Here is a 20,062-nt window from a genome sequence, read left to right as displayed (position 1 = left end):
TTTAAATAGAGTACAGAATAGTATTTCTCAGACTTTCCTGTGTATCCAGATCACCTGAGCATCTTATTAAAATTCAGATTCTGATTTAGTCAGTCCAGTGTGACGCCTGAGTCTCTGCATTTCTAACCAAATCCCACAAAGGCTGTTGGTCCATAAATCAATCGTACTCTGAGTAGCAAAAGTATAGTATATTAAACTATTAATAGGTAGAATCACATCTAGTTTAAAGAACTGGACATAAAGCAAATGAGTATTATAACCAAGACCCAAAAAATTGAGTAACCCCCCCCAAATACGTAAGTTATTAGAAAATTCAATAGGAGCCTACTTACGCATGTATCAGAAATATTAGCTTTGTTAACATAAATAAGACCTCTTTACATGAATGAAAATGCCACAGAATGAAAGTACCAACTAAGTCCGGTTCCCTGCTCTGAAATTCTGATAGTCGTATTAAAGATAAATTGCTTTATTAAAGCTGGACATTTCTATTAACACCGGAAGCAGTCCTTACAAACAACTATATAAATCAAAAAGTGATGTCCAAAGGAAAACAGTAGGAGTTATGAAGCAGACATTTTATCCCGGCTCTGCCATGGAAACAGCTTTCTTTATCTATAAATTGAAGATGATAAACATCTGGCTCAAATCTCATAAATATGTAGTGAGATGTGAATATGGTCATTCACATGTATGCATTTGGAAATAACTTATAACTTATACCTAATACACGTTTTAAATTGTAGATATTATTTTCTGCTGTAGACAACAGACCATGATATAGGCCATGCTAGAGCATATGCTAATTTGTAGTGTTTAAGTTTGTTTATAATCTCCAGGTTTTAACATATGTGAAGGAAAGAGTGGTCATTTTTATTTGGTACTGTACTTTTTTTAAATGCCCTGATTTCACCTGAAAAAAATATGCTCACAGTTTCCTTAACCTCAGATTTCATTCATTCATTCATTCATTCAGATTGTTTCTTTCAGTTTATTGAGAAATAATTGACATGTGGCACTGTAAAAGTTTAAGGTGCACAGCATAATAACTTGACTTATATATATTTTGAAGTGATTACCATGGTAAGTTTAGTTAACATCCATCATCTCATATAGAAAGAAAAAAAATGTTTTCTTTATGATGAGAACTTTAAGAATTTACTCTCCTAGCAACTTTCAAATATATCATACAGCATTGCTAACTATAGTCATCATGTTGTAACTTACAGCCCAGTATTTATTTATTGGAAATGTGTACCTTTGACCACCTTCACCCAATTTCTCCTCACATTCCCACCCCTGGTAATCACAAATCTGATTTCCCTCTCTGGTGCGCACGCACAGATTCTACATACATATAAATTAGGTCATACAATATTTGTCTTTCTCTGACTTTCACTTACCATGATACTCTTAAGGTCCATCCATGTTGTTACAAATGGCAGAATTCCCTTCTTTTTTATGACTGGATAGTATTCCATTGTATATATATACCACCTCTGCTTTATCCGTTTTTCTGTCAATGGACATGTAGGCTGTTTGCATATCTTGTTGTTTTTTTTAATTTTTTTTTATTTTTTTTAAGTTTATTTATTTTTAACAGGGACAGAGAGCAAGCATGAGCTGGGGAGGGGCAGAGAGAGAGAGGGAGACACAGACTCCGAAGCAGGCTCCAGGCTCCAAGCTGCCAGCACAGAGCCCGATGTGGGGCTCGAACTCACAAACCGTGAGATCATGACCTGGGCCGAAGTCGGATGCTTAACCGACTGAGCCACCCAGGCGCCCCAATTTTTTAAATGTCTTATTCATTTTTGAGAGACAGAGAGAGACAGAGTGTGAGCAGGGAGGCAGAGAGAGAGAGGGAGACACAGAATCTGAAGCAGGCTGTAGGCTCTTAGCTGTCAGCTCAGAGCCTGATGCAGCACTCGAACTCAGAACCATGAGATCATGACCTGAGCTAAAGTTGGATGTTTAACCAACTGAGCCACCCAGGTGCCCCATGTCTTGTTTATTTTAAATTTTTTTTTTCAACGTTTATTTATTTTTGGGACAGAGAGAGACAGAGCATGAACGGGGGAGGGGCAGAGAGAGAGGGAGACACAGAATCGGAAACAGGCTCCAGGCTCTGAGCCATCAGCCCAGAGCCCGACGCGGGGCTCGAACTCACGGACCGCGAGATCGTGACCTGGCTGAAGTCGGACGCTTAACCGACTGCGCCACCCAGGCGCCCCAATGTCTTGTTTATTTTAAATAATGCTGCAATGAATATGGCCATGTATCTTCGAAATAGCAAGTTTGTTTCATATATACATATGAATATAGATATATGTACATATATGAATATATGTGTGTATATATATATGAATGTTTATATGTGTGTGTGTGTATATATATATATATATGAGTATGTATACATACACACACAGAATTGACATCACTGGATTGCCACTTTATAATCCACTCCTGCCCACCAACAGTACCGAGGGGAGCTTTTTGCTCCACATTATCACCAGCATTAGTTATCTCTTGACTTCTTGAAATTAGCCATTCTAACAGGCATGAAGTGATGTCTCATTGTAGTTTTGATCTGCATTTCCCTAATGACCTACTGACTAGTGACTTGGGACACCTTTTCATGTACCTGTTGGCTGTCTGAATATCTTTGGGAAAGTGTAAATTCAGGTCCTCTGCCCACTTTTATGAGATTATTTATTTATTTATTTATTTACTTATTTATGTTTTGCTACTGAATTTATGAGTTCATCATATATTTTGGTTATTAATCTCTTATCAGATATATGACTTGCAAATATTTTCACCTATTTTTAGTTTGCCTTTTTATTCTGCTGGTGGTTTCTTTTGTTGTACAGAAGATTGTTAGTTTGATGTAGCCCCACTTACTTATTTTTTTATTCCATTGCTTCTGTTCTAGATGTCATAACCAAAAAAAAACTATTTCCAGGACAAAAAGAATTTTTCTATGTTTTTTTCTGGGAGTTTTATTGTTTTCAATATTACTTTTAAGTCTTTAATCCGTTTCCAGTTAATTTTTGTGTGTGGTGTATAAGACAGAGCTTTACTTTCATCCATTAAATATGAATATCCAATCTTTCCAACACCAGTTATTGAAGAGACTGTCTGTCTTTGTTTCATTGAGTATTCTTGGCTCCTTGGCAAATATATGTTGATCATATATCCTGGGGTTTATTTCTGGACTCTTAATTCTGTTTCATTGGTCTGTGTGTCTGGTTTTGTTTTTGTTTTTTGTTTTTTGTTTTTGTTTTTGCCAATTGTATACTGTTTTGATTACTCTAGCTTTATAATACAGCTTGAAATCAAGAAATGGATACCTTCCTGCCCCCCCCCCCCATTTTCTTTTCCCTCAGGATTGCTTTGGCTATTTGGGGTCTTTTGTGGTTCCATAAAAATTTTAGAATTATTTTTCTACTTCTGTAAAAAATGCCATTGACTCTTCATAGGAATTGCATCTATAGATGGTTTTGGGTAGTATGGGCATGTTTTACACAATTAATTATTCCAATCCATGAACATTGCATATTTTTCTATTCGTTTCTTCCATTTCTTTCATCAGTGTCTTACAGTTTTTAATGTAGTGATCTTTCATCTCCTCTGTTAAATTTACTCCTACTTTATTGTTTTTGATGCTGTTGTAAATGGGATAATTTCTTTTACTTCTTTTTCTTTATGCTTCTGTTCTTACACTTCTGTTGTTAGCGTATAGAAGTGCTACTGATTTTTTTAATTTAAATTTCTTTCTTATTTTTCTAAATTAACTTATTTTATTTTTGTTATCATTCTTTTTTGCTTAAAACAATAGAAATTTATTATCTCACAGCTCTGGAGACTTAGAACTTGGTTATATCTTTTAGAGGACAAAATTCAACCAATAACAGCCCCTGATAAAGAACAATTACTCTACCTTACCTTGCATTCCAACCTCTCCCTTCCCTGGCTCTTAGATCATATTACAAATGGAATCATAGGTAGTAAAGGTCATTATAAAGATTTTAATTTAAATATTACCTGTTAAATACTGTCCCTTACACCGTATATATCAATAGCTATAACCCAGTTAGAACCTCTTATCCTCACCAAAATTTTTAGAAACATTTCTTTATGTTGATCCGTCTCTACTTCAGCACCTCCTATTCTGTCATCATTTCTGCGGACTAAATATTTTTCTCAAACATTGTGCCAAAACCACTCTTGTTGAGGTTGCTAATATGTTGCACTATGTAAAAAAATCAATTGTTATCTTTAAAACAACTTACATATTTTTAAACTCTCCAACTACTTTTTTTTACTTGAATGAATAGGACATAAGAAGTGCTACTGGTTTTTTAATGTTACTTTGATATTTTGCAACTTCACTGAATTTGTTGATTAGATCTAACATCAGATTCCATTTAAATGTGTGGTAACATTATTAGCTCTTATTAAAGGTTATATTTAACATACTACTGTTAAGCTTTGTTCCCCTGACGGAATCATCTTCCAAAAGTGCATAGCTAATCCTGTCTCCCAGTTTAAGTCCTGCAGTGGCTCTGCTTCACAAAGTTGTTGAATAAAGTCATAACCTCTTTAGCATAGCATACAAGGTTCCTGAGGATCTGGCCTCACCTACCTGATTTACAGTCGAACTTCTTTACTCTCACATCCTGGATTCCAATCATAATGAATTCTAAGAGTGGTTCCCCCATCAAACCACCAGGCCTTTACTGAGGCTGTAGTTTATATCTGAACTTTGTTCATATATATATATATATATATATATATATATATATACATATATATATATATATATATATGAAAGAACTTTGTGTTCTTTCTCCAGAATCTCCCAATTTCAGTTCAGAGGTCATCTCCTGCCAAAAGCATTGTAAAATCCTTCTAAAGGGTAAGAAAGATGCCCCTTCTGGATGGAGCAACCATTATCCTGGTTGACTAGGAAACCTAACTATGTCTGTTTTCTCAGCATTCCATTTGGGTAGCACCCCCTTTGCTTGGCAATATAGTGATTTCTGGGTTTGGGTAATATATTACAAGGCTATCACACTTCTACAGATTGTGTAGAAGTGCACTTACTTGTGCAGCAAGTAAGAGGTCAAGAGCATGACTGTTTTGAAGCCAACCAGGTCTGATTTCAAACCCCACTTTCACCTTCTATCAACTATAGGATATGAACGCAGGTATTGACTAAGTTCTGTTTGGCCTTGATTTCCTTATCCATAAAATTCGAACAATGATAGCTTACTTCTAATGGTTTGTGATTTTAAATTCAATTATGCATATAAAATTCACAGTTTAGTTCTTGTGCATTGTAGGCTTTCAATAAATTACAGCCTTTTTTGTAAAGTTAATAATGGCCCTGTGTAGTAATTACATGTTACTTCCTTCACTGGATTATGAACTTCTTTTTTTTTAAGCTTTTATTATTGATTTTGAGAGAGAGGCTGTGAGTGGAGGAAGGGTAGAGAGAGAGGAGAAAGAATATCAAACAGGCTCTGCACTGTCAGCACAGAGCCCGACATGGGTTTCAATCCCACGAACCATGAGATCATGACGTGACCTGAGCTGAAATCAAGAGACAGATGCTTAACCAACTGAGCCTCCTAGGTGCCCCTGGACTATGAACTTCTTTTTTTTCATTTATTTAATAAAAATATTTTCCTTACTTTCATTTAAGCAAAATTACAAAATATGTTTTACGAACAATTTTTCACATAATTTTTGCTCTTTTGACATTGATAAATTAGATAAGCTTTCTTGAATCATTATAGTTGTGAGATTTATTTTTATCAATCAAACCTTGCCCTGCTGAGGCAATAGTAATTGGTATTAAAATTGTTTTTTAAGTTTATTTATTTTTTATGACTATAATTTGTTGTCAAATTGGTTTGCATACAACACCCAGTGCACATCCCAACAAGTGCCCTCCTCAATACCCATCACCCATTTTCCCTCTCCCCCCCACCCCCATCCACCCTCAGTTTGTTCTCTGTATTTAAGTCTCTTGAGATTTGCCTCCCTCACTCTCTGCTTGTAACTATTTTTTCCCCTTCCCTTCCCCCATGGCTTTCTGTTAAGTTTCTTGAGATCCACATATGAGTGAAAACATATGGTATATCTGTCCTCTGACTGACTTATTTCACTCAGCATAATACCTTCCAATTCCATCCACATTGCTGCAAATGGCATGATTTCATTCTTTCTCATCTCCAAGTAGTATTCCATTCTATAAATAAACCACATCTTTTTTATCCATTCAACAGTTGATGGACATTTAGGCTCTTTCCATAATTTGGCTATTGTTGAGAGCACTGCTATAAACACTGGGGTACATGTGCCCCTATACATCAGCACTCCTGTATCCCTTGGGTAAATTCCTAGTAGTGCTATTCCTGGGTCATAGTGTAGTTCTATTTTTAATTTTTTTGAGGAATCTCTGTACTGTTTTCCAGAGAGCCTGCACCAGTTTGCATTCCCAGCAACAGTGCAAGAGGGTTCCCATTTCTCCACATCCTTGCCAGCATCTGTAGTTTCCTGATTTGCTCATTTTAGCCTCTCTGACCGGTGTGAGGTGGTATCTCAGTGTGGTTTTGATTTGTATTTCCCTGATGATGAGTGACGTTGAGCATCTTTTCATGTATCTGTTGGCCATCTGGATGTCTTCTTTGGAAGAGTGTCTATTCATTGCACTGTGAACTTCTTAAAGACAGATTTGTGTTTGTGTTTTCTCCATTTTTTCCTTGAGACCTAGCACAGTTGCTGCCACATTATAGATTTATAATTAATGTTTATGAAATGGAAAAATGACTAAAAGAATGATTGACTCACTGAATGAATGAATGAATGAATGAATGAGTGAATGAATGAAGTAGATTACCTGCCCTCCAGGGAAGAAAAGTGCTTTTACAGAAGCCATAGTACACGTCAGAAGTGCTCTAAGAAATAAAAGATAATGTAAGTAGTGAAGAAATTGCACTTGTGTCCACTGGGGTGATTAAGGAGTATTCACAGAGAGAATGGTACTTGAATAAACTTCAACATGTAGAAAGATGTGAGAAGAAATGGCATTTTAGACAGAGGCCCTGAGCACCATTATTTTCATTGTACAATAAAAATCTTAGTAAATAACATGTACTATAACTTTGAAAAACGAAGAGTATTTTTAAATCAATGCAAAAGTTCAGACTTTCTACCCTCTGAAGGTGTTTATGGTTGTCATTCTTTTCAATGACAGAGGTGTTGCTAGCTGTGATTTCTCCTATGTCAATATGAAATTTTTTAAAAAAATCACAAAAGTCAGGCTCTTTTCCTCTTGGTTTTACTGTTGAATGTTCATGTGTTTGAGTGGTGGGGGTAAGTGAAATGTTCATCCCCCCACCCTTTGCTTTTTAATATGATAATCAGCTCCTAAAACCACAGTAGAAATTAATAAAGATCTTTTTTCTAAAATTAGAAGGATCTATTTGCTTTGACAAGTTCTAACTGTTTATAGTGTCAGATTATTTTCAAAATATTACACATGTGGAAAAGGGGTAGAATTAGTTTTGAGTAAAATTATGGCTTGTCGGCAGATAACACAATCAACCTTTCAAAAGCAAACACCTCTTTCCAAGTAGTATAGTTGTTAGGAAATGAAAGCCTTATTCAAATGCTAAATAAGAAAAATGAGGATAGGAATAGAAACTCCTCTAAAGAAAAAAATAAAGACCAGCATTTTAGGCCTGGTTTTTAAAGAGATCCCCACTTGCAGGTGCTACCCAGTTGTTGATTGGTTGATTGGGTGGCCTTGGTGGTGTTGACAGCCCATCAGAGTGGGGCATTCCAGCTAATGGACAGCTAATATCATGATTGAATGGTGCCTGATCTATTTAAGGATGGAAAATCAATAGTCTATTAGATTCACCGTATTTGCCTTCATCGTCACGGCTGCACTAATTAAGCACCGCCTTAAGATGAAGAGGAGCCTGGAGAATTGAACTGGTAATGAGATTCAGGCTTGAAGTAAATGAAGCAACTTCACCATAAGGCACACTGACAGACAATTAAACCTCTTTATCAATGCAGCTTTCATCCAGAAATAAAATCTCATATGGCAGCTATAAAATAAATGGGGGACTGAGAAGAACTGTAAATCTTTTTCGCAGCTTGCTGTTGTACTTATAATTTCAACATTGTTTTGACATTTGGTTTATTTGCATTAGAAGTTAGTCATAGTGAGTAACATTTCATTTTTCTACATAGAAATTCCTAGTGTGTCACTTTGTTGAAATGTTTCAAGAAAGGTTTTGATTAAGCATAAAACTGGTTAGAGATAAAAAGCAATTTCCTCAAAAATTTTTGGACTTGAGAGGGAATATTCTACAGAGTAATAATTGCTATTAACATTTTTAAAATGCTTTCAAAAATATTTCAAAGTAGTTAATTTTACAGATAAAGGCTCATTCCTGCTTATCCAAATACCACCTTTTCCTCAAATTAAGAATTTACTGTTGGAAAGGACTATCACAAATAGCCAGATAATCTTCTCATCTTACTATTTGGAACTGGAGAAGATATTATTTTAAAATACAATGACGGAAGTTGACAATTAAATGCGCTGGTGAAGAGGTAATTATCAAATATGTTATTAGAATACAGTCAAATAATATAACCTATCTGCATTTTATAAGAAAACATGCCTTTGAAAATAGGCTTTTTGTTATGCTGCAGTATATTAGTGGTATGGTGAACTGCTGTACATAACATAAAAGATACTATTACCTATTAGAATCACACCTAACTCCCCCACTACCAATGTTCTGGAATATAGTTTATACTATATGGCATAGCTGTACATTTATTTACCTGTCAAATTCTATACACATGTTCTACGATTTTGAGGGGAAATGGCCAGAATATAACATCTTTTTTTTTCATTTCCCATGATAACTAATGCTATGTACTTCACACAACTGATATTTATTATTTTGTTGTTCCTGCATGTAGGTTATTGGTAACATTTCCTAGTTTATGTTTTTAGTAAAGGCAGAAACATAAGAACACCTGGCTGTTTCTTCTCATCTTGTAGAGTGATGATATTTCACTTTATCTTTTGTTTACACATATATTTAATACAATTTTCCATTTCATAGTCTTTCACAATAGGTTCTCATTTCTTCTTTCAGCATTACATATCATCTTTTTTTAGCCTGTATTTCGTTATTTCTTCTATAGCAGTTTGGTTATTTCTCCTTCTATCCCTGTTCTATGGTTTGATTATTTGAGCTTTAAAAATATTATAGTAATACTTCAATCAAACTGGCTGTATGAATTTTAGGAATGTTATAATAATATTTCACTCAAAGCTATTTTACTCAGCTTTTACTGAGCACTTACTAGATATATTGCACTGGGGTATATTTGTAGAGAGACACAGATATGTGTAGTTATTCATTCAATCAAAAAATATCTATGGAACATTTTGATGTGAGTACTCTGCGTGTACTTAATACCAGGGAGGATACTAGAAATTCAAAGATAATCTTACTAGGCCTAGATTGTGTCTTTGAGTATTTGTAATATTTATTTTAAAAATTCAATATCTTTGGCCAACTAATCTTTGACAAAGCAGGAAAGAATATCCAATGGAAAAAAGACAGTTCTGTAACAAATGGTGCTGGGAGAACTTGACAGCAACATGCAGAAGAATGAAACTTTCTTACACTTTCTTACACCATTCACAAAAATAAAGTCAAAATGGATGAAGGACCTGAATGTGAGACAGGAAACCATCAAAACCCTAGAAGAGAAAGCAGGAAAAGACCTCTCTGACCTCAGCCACAGCAATTTCTTACTTGACACATCTCCAAAGGCAAGGGAATTAAAAGCAAAAATGAACTATTGGGACATAATGAAGATTAAAAAAAACTTCTGCACTGCAAAGGAAACAATCAACAAAACTAAAAGGCAACCGATGGAATGGGAAAAGATATTTGAAAATGACGTATCAGACAAAGGGCTAGTATCCAAAATCTATAAGGAACTCACCAAACTCCACACCCGAAAAACAAATAATCCAGTGAAGAAATGGGCAGAAGACACGAATAGACACTTTTCTAAAGAAGATATCCAGATGGCCAACAGGCACATGAAAGATGCTCAATGTCACTCCTCATCAGGGAAATACAAATCAAAACCACACTGAGATATCACCTCACGCCAGAGTGGCTAAAATGAACAAATCAGGAGACTATAGATGCTGGAGAGGACGTGAAGAAACGGGAACACTCTTGCACTGTTGGTGGGAATGCAAATTGGTACAGCCTCTCTGGAAAACAGTGTGGAAGTTCCTCAAAAAATTAAAAATAGAACTACACTATGACCCAGGAATAGCACTACTAGGAATTTACCCAAGGGATACAGGAGTACTGATGCATAGGGGCACTTGTACCCCAATGTTTATAGCAGCACTTTCAACAATAGCCAAATTATGGAAAGAGCCTAAATGTCCATCAACTGATGAATGGATAAAGAATTTGTGGTTTATATATACATTGGAATACTACTTGGCAATGAGAAAGAATGAAATCTGGCCTTTTGCAGCAATGTGGATGGAACTGGAGAGTATTATGCTGAGTGAAATAAGTCAGTCAGAGAAGGACGGATACCATATATTTTCACTCATATGTGGATCCTGAGAAACTCAACAGAAGACCAGGGGGGAGGAGAAAGGGGGAAAAAAAAGTTACAGAGAGGGAAGGAGGCAAACCATAAGAGACTCTTAAATACAGAGAACAAACTGAGGGTTGATGGGGGGTGGGGGGGAAGGGAAAGTGGGTGATGGGCATTGAGGAGGGCACCTGTTGGGATGAGCACTGGGTGTTGTATGGAAACCAATTTGACCATAAATTTCATATTAAAAAAATAAATAAAATAAAAATTCAATATATAACATGACATATAACTCAAGTTAGACAGACAAAAATTAGGTATAATATAAATAAAAATAATAAAATAATAAATATATATCTTGTGGGCTGTAATGTACATAAAAAGTTGTAGTTCTTTGGTTTTGTTTTTATTCTAACTCCGATTAAAAAGGGCTTCAGGGAGGAGTACAATCTTGCAAATGAATAGGATTTTTGTAAGTGATGAAGAAGTGGAGAGATATGCTCATATTTGTGAAGATATACAAATCAGCAGAGTTAAAGGTAATAGTTTATTTTGGCAGGATCATAGGTTGTGTTAAATGAGTAGCATGAAATTAGGGTTAGATCATATAGGGTATAAAGTGCCATGATGAGGAGTTCAGAAATTATTCTGGAGCCAGTGTGGATCTACTAAAGATTTCTTCTGATCAGGAAATTACATGACTTGAAATGAGGTTATAGGGTATGGCTTGTGGCAAGAGTGGGCAATAATGAACAACATATGTGCCTTCATATTGTAACCAGCAGCAAGAAAGGAAAAGAATGCAGATTCACAGATTTTGGTGAGGAGGCTACAGCATAAGTATGAGTAAAAAATAACATATACTTATGTTTTGGAAAGTAGGGTAGAGCTGAGAAAAAGGAGAGATCAAAAAGTAGGTTAGAAAGTCTAATTTCTAAGACTTAAGTTTTGACTCATGTGGAAGGTGCCAGAGGGGGAGGAATTGAAACTGAGTTTCCAGCTTGATTGTTTCGATTAAAGGATTTGCTGTTCACTTAAATCAGTGACACCAGGTCATTTTCATTTGGGGTAAGTGTCTTCACCATATTGAGGAGATTGTTTTTGTTTTGTTTTGTTTTGTTTTGTTTTTCCCTCGGAAATATATAACTCTCTAGCTTCTGTTGTTCCCACCTTTTCAATTTTCACCTGGTGAGTTCCTGCCACCTCTCCAATAAAAAAATAACAGTACAGAAGACACTAGGGACCCCATGAAAATGTATATTATCAGTGATGTTGGTTTTGGAGCATTGTATGAATGGGTACAGTATCCCATGGCCACAAAATGTGTCTGGGGCACATTGGTAATCTGCTGAAGAAGGTAGATTAGTCTTTACCTGGGATCTTGAATCCCTGAAATTAATGCATTAACTGCCATTTATTGGGAATTATATTGTATCTGACCTAGTGATGAGATCTTTACATAAAATATCTCATTCATCTGTTGATGGACACTTTGGTTGCTTCCATATCTTGGCTATTGTAAATAATGCTGCAATGAGAAACACAAATACCATATTATTTCTCTCATATGTGGAATCTAAAAGAATAAACAAATGAATAAACAAACAAAAAGCAGAACAGACCTATAAATACAAAGAACAAACTGACAGTTGCCACAGGGAAGGAGGGTAGGGGGATGGACAAAATGGGTGAAGGGGAGTGGGCAATACAGGCTTCCAATCATGGAATAAATGAATCATGGGAATGAAAGGCACAGCATAGGGAATGTAGTCAATGGTACCATTATAGCTTTGTGTGATGACAGGTGGTGACTACATGTGCGTTGAGCATAAGGTAACACATAGAGGAGTTTAATCACTATGTTGTACAACTGAAACTAATGTAACATTGTGTGTCCACTATACTCAAATAAAATGATTTTTAAAAACCCTGATATATGCAAGGCACCCGCGCACATACACACATACAAATATCTCATTCAATCCTTGATAAGAATCATTAATCTTCTTTTACAGATGAGTAAAAGGAAGTTCAAAAAGTTTAAACCATCTGGCCAAACTCTTACAACTAGAGTCATGGAAGAACAATTTTAACTGGTGTTAAAATCTAAACCTAGTGTAAAGTTTGTAAACTGCCCTGATATCTTTTTGAGATTAAGGAGCTCTCTCATATATGCTTTTTTTCACCAAGAATTTAGTAGTATTCTTTGTATGTAGTATTTTCTCAAAAATTCAAGATTGGTTACATTTTCCATTATAAATTAAAGCTAACATTTTTCTACCTTATCTTTTCTCTTAATATTCCTGGATCCAGAGCAAATGTACAAAAATCTTCCAGCCATCCATGCTCAGGCTTACTCAACAAAATATTCTTGTCTTTCATAAGGATTTTGAGAATTATTTTACTGCACTTCACTTACTCAAAGAAATTAATAGTCATGATTTCTAGAACACCATATTTCTTAATGAAACTTTCTTAATTTTACTTGATATAATTGTAGATGCACATACAGTTGTGAGAAATTACACAGAGAGATCCCATGTTGCCTTTACCCAATTTCCTGCTGTGATAATATATTGTGAAACTACAGTAAAATATCATAACCAGGATCTTGATATTGATGGCAGCCAAGATAAAGAACAATTCCATGACCACAAGGAACTCTCATGTTGCCCTTTTTTAGCCACACCCAACTCCCTTTAGCTCCACCCACTCCTTGCTCCTTATCCCTTGGCAACCATTAATCTGTTCTTAGTCTATAATTTTGTCATTTCAAGAGCATTATACAAATGGAATCATGTAGTAACTAAGGTTTGGGATTGGCATTTTCACTCAGATTAATTCTCTAGAGATTCATCAGGGGTGTGTGTGTGTGTGTGTGTGTGTGTGTATGTGTGTGTGTGTGTATGTACACATGACTTTTTTTCTTTGCTAAGTTTTTAGAAATAATGGGTCTATTTGGAAAGGGAGAAATGAAAAATGACTAATAGAATTTTATAATCTTAAAATAAGTATCTTCTAATGATCTTAAATTATCTTACTTTGGGGGTGACTTACCCTTCTGGAGTAATTTAAAAAATAATAACCCCCCAGGGCACCTGGGTGGCTCAGCTGGTTAAGCGACAGACTCTTGATTTCAGCTCAGGTCATGATCTCACAGTTCATGAGTTTGACCCTCGAGTTGGGCTCTGTGCTGACAGCATGAAGCCTACTTGGGATGCGCTCTCTCTCTCTCTCTCTCTCCTGCTCTACCCCTCCCCTGTGCATTCTCTCTCTCTCTCCCTCTAAATAAATAAATACATAAATACATAAATAAATAAACTCCCTTATTTAATCTTTCGAAAGTATTTTCCCCCATATCTATTTGCAGCCTCTCGTTGACTGTGCATTACTTCTTGTGCATCACTTTCTAGTTTGGATTTAACCAGCTTTGAAAAGTCACTGTTATGTGCTGCCAAATGGCCATTATAGCCTTTTGAAGTTGCTTTCAATTTTTATTCTCCATTCCTAACTTATAAGAAGTCCATCCTCTTTTTTGACCATGCACATTTCATTAAGCCACCTAGTTTTCATAAACATTTTATTTGTCCTACACTGTCAAAGAGTTACCTCTCCTTTCCTTTGATGATATTTTTCTCCCTGCTGATCTTAAGACTCCATAAGAAACTAACACATTAAACATATTCTTTTATCCTTCTTTATTTTGGATTCTTTGAATTTTTATTCAGTGTGGAAAAAGTATTAGCCATTAATGGGTTGTACCTTATTGGAATATTTATGATAAGCAAAGATGTGAAGATATTTTAAGCCTCTAAAGATCCATTCCAGGGTTACATTTGGTGTTACTCTCTAGGAACAAATCCTTTGAAATTTAAATGTGGGTTCATGTCTGCTGATGCTGTAGTGTTCACGTCTGAGGTAAAATCAGAAGCTGTCCATGAGTTGCTAAACTATTTCTCACTTAGTTGAACAGGGAGAAAATGCAAAACCCTTTTTGTGAGTTAAAAACGTGTTAAAGAACTACAAAAACCTAAAACACTGCCTTCATTGAATTCTGTGGAGTGTTTCACATTTTTCGGTTTTCAGAGTGGTATGCACTCGATTTGTCATTTTTAGAACATTCTGCCAGTACATACTTCCCCAGACTTGTTAAAGCCTGAAACTACAGATGTTCACTTGGGTGGCTTCTCCTTAGCGAACATTTCCCTGATTTGTAGTTATTTAATTCTCTATTCCATCGAGTACAGTGCTACATTTCCCTGTAGATTTGTACTTTCTTTTCCACATATCTACCTCCCACATGGACTCATCACAGCATTCAGTTGGGTTGCTTGCATTTTTGCTGTTTCCTGGTTTTATTTTTATCTTACTGTTTTAAAGGAATGTTTGTTTCCTTTCATTTTCTCAGATAAAGTTAAATATTATTTCTGTTGTTTTTTGGATCCAACATGTAGGGAAAAAAAGCATAAAAACCTGAAACTACTGGAAAACAAACTGTTTTATTCTTTACTAACTGGCTTTTCAAGTATTTTTCCTTTGGGTTTAAGTACCTTGTAAAAATGAATGAACATGGTCAAAAGAGAGTTAGCTATTGCAACACCAATCCCAAGGACAATGCCTACCACATAGTAAATACTCAAGAAATATCCAGGGTAAGGAGCGTTCTCAAAAAATTTAAAACAGAACTACCCTATGATGCAGCAGTTGCACTACTAAGTATTTACCTAAAGAATACAAAAACACTATTTCAAAGGGATACATACACCCTGATGTTTATATCAGCATTATCTACAATAACCAGACTAATAAAAATAGCCCAAATGTCTTCTCGGTCCATCAACTAATCAATGGATAAAGGAGATACTATACATATGTGTGTGTGTGTGTGTGTGTGTGTGTGTGTATACACAGTGTATATAAATATAATACTCAATATATATACGTATTCTAATATGTATAATATTCCATTGACATTTGCAATGGCATGGATAAAGCTAGAGAGTATTATGCTAGGTAAAATAAGTCAGTCAGAAAAAGAGAAATACTCTATGATTTCACTCATGTGGAATTTAAGAAACAAAACAAACAAGCATGGGGGAAAAAGAGAGAGAGAGAAGCAAACCAAGAAACAGACTTTAACTAGAGAAAACACACTGATGGTTATCAGAGGGATGGTGAGTCGGATGGGTGAAATAGGTGATGGGGTTAAGGAGTGCACTTGTGATGAGCACTGGGTGATGTATAGAATCGTTGAATCACCAAATTGTCCACCTGAAACTAATATTATACTGTATGTTAACTAACTGGAATTTAAATAAAAACTTTAAAAAACCATAATTTTAAACAGGAAATATATATCCAGTGTATGAACAAATGAATAATTGTAAGGGTTAAAATGTTTGGTTGATGTAGACTGCCAAGATATGTTATGTTGACCAAAGAATTATTTTCTTAATATCATGACTCTTTGCTTAAATTATCTGGACAAATGCTTCAATTTTCAGTGTATTTTGACTATATAAACATAGCGCCTTGGAACATTTTCTTTTAACCAAGGGAGACCCAGGGTAAAATGTGGATAGGTTAAATAAATTTAAAGCACTAAACAAGAAATATATTATTCCAGAGAACAATCCTTTTCTAGCTTTTGGTAAACAGTTATTGCTATTTTTTTAAAGGTCACATTCAGCAACACCTAAGGCAAGTGTTGAGAAATATTTATTGTCAGTCTTTCTTATACACACTTGGGTACCACCTGGCACTAAGCAGCAGTAACTTTGTTCTTGTGGATCAACCAGAGCAGATTATTTTTTAAATTACCATTTTTTTAAAAAGAAAAAGTCACATTAGGGCTCAGTAAATTGACCTTCTGACTCCTGATTTCAGCTCAGATAATGACCCCAGGGTCGTGGAAATGAGTCCTGCCTCAGGCTCCACACTCAGCATGGAGCCTACTTAAAGTTCTCTCTCTCGGGGCGCCTGGGTGGCTCAGTCAGTTAAGCGTCCGACTTCGGCTCAGGTCATGATCTCACGGTCCCTGAGTTCCAGCCCCGCGTCGGGCTCTGTGCTGACAGCTCGGAGCCTGGAGCCTGTTTCCGATTCTGTGTCTCCCTCTCTCTCTGCCCCTCCCCTGTTCATGCTCTGTCTCTCTCTGTCTCAAAAATAAATAAACGTTGAAAAAAAAAATTTTTTAATAAAATAAAATAAATAAAGTTCTCTTTCTCTCTCTCTCTCTCTCACTGTCTCTCTCCCCCCCCCCCAAAAAAAGTCATTTTAAAGAGTTGAGATTCTGTGCTTTTCTGAACTATTAGGTATTACTTTTGTCAATTTCTGACCAGCCAGTCTAAGAAAGGAGGTACCAACTTATATCCCATAGTATGCCAGGTGAGGTGGTGAAATCAACAGGGGGTGGAATGTAGCATTTGGTATGATCTGGAAAGCACAGTCCAAAAGTAATGCTTCTTACCTCTGATCTATAATATGTAAAAATGGGGACATGGGGCGCCTGGGTGGCGCAGTCAGTTAAGCGTCCGACTTCAGCCAGGTCACGATCTCGCGGTCCGTGAGTTCGAGCCCCGCGTCAGGCTCTGGGCTGATGGCTCGGAGCCTGGAGCCTGTTTCTGATTCTGTGTCTCCCTCTCTCTCTGCCCCTCCCCCGTTCATGCTCTGTCTCTCTCTGTCCCAAAAATAAATAAACGTTGAAAAAAAATTAAAAAAAAATGGGGACAAAATATCTCCAGATCTTAAAATTGCTTAAGAGAACTTTGGATTTCTCCCAGTCTTTAAATAATGGTGGCAAATATTTCATGGGTTTTTTTTATTTATCTACTTTGAGGTGGGAGGGGGCAGAGAGAGAGAGAGAGAGAGAGAGAGAGAGAGGGAGAATCCCAAGCAGGCTCTCTGCATCATCAGAATGGAGCCTGACTCAGGGCTCAAACCCACGAACCATGAGATTATGACCTGAGCGAAAACCAAGAATGGGTCACTCAACTGACTGAGCCACTCAGGAGCTACTATTTCATGTGTTTTTAAACCCACTGTGACCAAAACAAATGAATTACAGGAATATACAAAATAAAAATGAAGCTTAACAATATATTAAGTGACAAATAGAGTCCTCAAATGATTCACTTAGTCTTTTTACCTTTTTGTAAAGTTTACAGTTATAAAATCTGGGGCACCTGAATGGCTCCGTCTGTTAAACAAGTGATTCTTGATTTCAGCTCAGGTCATGATCTCACAGTTGTGAGATCTAGTCCTGTATTGGGCCTGTGCTGATAGTGTGGGGCCTACTTGGGATTCTCTCTCCCTCTCCTTGCCCCTCCACTGCTCACTCTCTCTCTCTCCATCCAAATAAATAAATAACCTTTAAAGTTCTAAAATCAGCCTTTCATAAATACATACATATGCAATAAAACCCTAGAAAAAGAAAGTAATGGAATGATGAACACAAGGGATACAGAATGTGGTACTTATATTTGGTGGAGGAAGGAAAAGAATGAATTATTGAATACAGGTTATCAGTAAGGTCCTGTCTTATGATTTAAGTGAAGGTTTCCTGAGAGCTATTACATTATTAAAAATAATCAATTAAATGAGAACTAAATAAATGAGTGCCACACATGAACCTACAAGGAAAGTATGTCATGAAACAAGGGTCAAATTCTGTGCATATTTAGTCTAATTAAAAATATATTAGACCACATCAAATGCATGTACTGTTAGATCTACCAGTGAACCTAGTCCTGGAATCACCAATTTTCAACTACTGTTCTAAAAGAAGGACCCAGCTAGCAAGATGATTATTATCCAGTTGAGAAGTTGATGTGTGAGAAAAACATAATTTAGTAGAATGACCCAAAAAATGTCACAAAGTAATATCTGAACATTTGCCAAATTAATATATAAGCCATTGATACTAGATCATGAACTAGGGAAATTTCTAATGGCTTGGAAAGATTTCTAAATGAGGTATAAGAACTAAGTCTTTTGATATATAAGTAGTTCATACTTAGGAACTTCACAAATTATCTAATTGAAAAATAAAGTCATCTGGAGATTGAACTAGATAGATTGATATCAAATTAAACTTTCTTTTAATCTATTACCATATCTTAAGTTGAAAAAACTCTATACTTAAGAAGACTGTTATGAATCTGAGAATTAATTCACAAAATAGAGTTTGAACTTTGTGCATATAGTCATTAAAATAAATGTGGGAGAAGTCAATATTATTATTATTATTAATCTGAACTTAACACTGCAATTCCAATTTCTCTTTTTTTGACTCAATGCCTTTTCAGTGATATTTGCTAATATCACTCTTGTCTTCTCACTGTTCAGTAGATCCATGACACTGATTAACAGCCCAAGTTGGATGCAGAACGTACTTTACATCTTCAGTTGTATTGAAAAGTCATTCTAAAATGTCACTCATTACTCCTGCTTCTCTATTAAAATGATGAATTCAAACAGAAGACAAAAATAAATTGATTTGGAAGTGCTTATTTATAAGCCAATAATATCACATTTTTAAGATATTTTGACTGAAATGCAAATATGATTTATTCTTTATTTAGGGCCTGCTACTGATTAATCATGAATATGGCACAGTGGTTAGCATATAGTAGGCACTCAATAAATAGTGAAAAAATGAATTGATGGTTTGACCTTTTTCTCCTTTAATTGATCCTCAAAACAACTTGATACAAATCACAAATCTTTTTGGCTAAACATAAGCATGTATGTATGTTTGTATTCTTTTTATAGAATATGCGTATAAACAAGTATGCCTACATGCACATAGTATTCTCTATAATTTCTGCATTCCCACTTTCAAGGAATATTCATGTGATCATAGGATAGAAGCATTAGTAAAGAAAGGAATATGAGAATAGTCAAAATAGAAATAATCCCACCCCTCAAACACTTTTAGTGTTTACTTTTTATATTCTATACCATGAGTGAGAGCTTTGACATTTTTTTCCTCACTTGGATGCATACCTCTTAACAGCATTTGCTTCTCAACAATATGCAAGCTCCCAACATACATCTTCACGTGCCAGTAGATTAGGATATTAATTTCATATACTTTCAAACAATCAATCTTCTAAGAATCAATACCATACAGTGATTTTGAGCTTCAAATGTTTCTGAAAAAAAATTCATAAAGTAAAAGCAATACAAAAAAGAAAGATAGGCTTTATTTTCAAAATGAGACAAAGTTTTAGGAGACATGATCTTTACTATTTAATTCAAATATATTCTACTGTAGTATTTATCAGGGGAAAGTATCAGTAAAAGGTAATTTAAAACTTTGTGGTAGTACAACTTTCTTATCGTTCTTGTATTCCTTAGCTAAAATAAATTTAAATACCCTTTT

General features: G+C 35.5%; 1 protein-coding gene across 9 annotated transcripts in view; it reads left to right on the top strand.

Moving 5' to 3' along the window:
* NLGN1 (neuroligin 1) overlaps nt 1-20,062 on the top strand; it is an 838,543-nt gene that overhangs the window by 671,017 nt on the left and 147,464 nt on the right. The gene's annotated exons all lie outside the window — the stretch shown is intronic.

Source organism: Felis catus, chromosome C2 (genome assembly GCF_018350175.1).
Source record: "Felis catus isolate Fca126 chromosome C2, F.catus_Fca126_mat1.0, whole genome shotgun sequence".
Taxonomy (NCBI): Eukaryota; Metazoa; Chordata; class Mammalia; order Carnivora; family Felidae; genus Felis; species Felis catus.
This window is presented reverse-complemented; position numbering and strand designations above follow the sequence as displayed.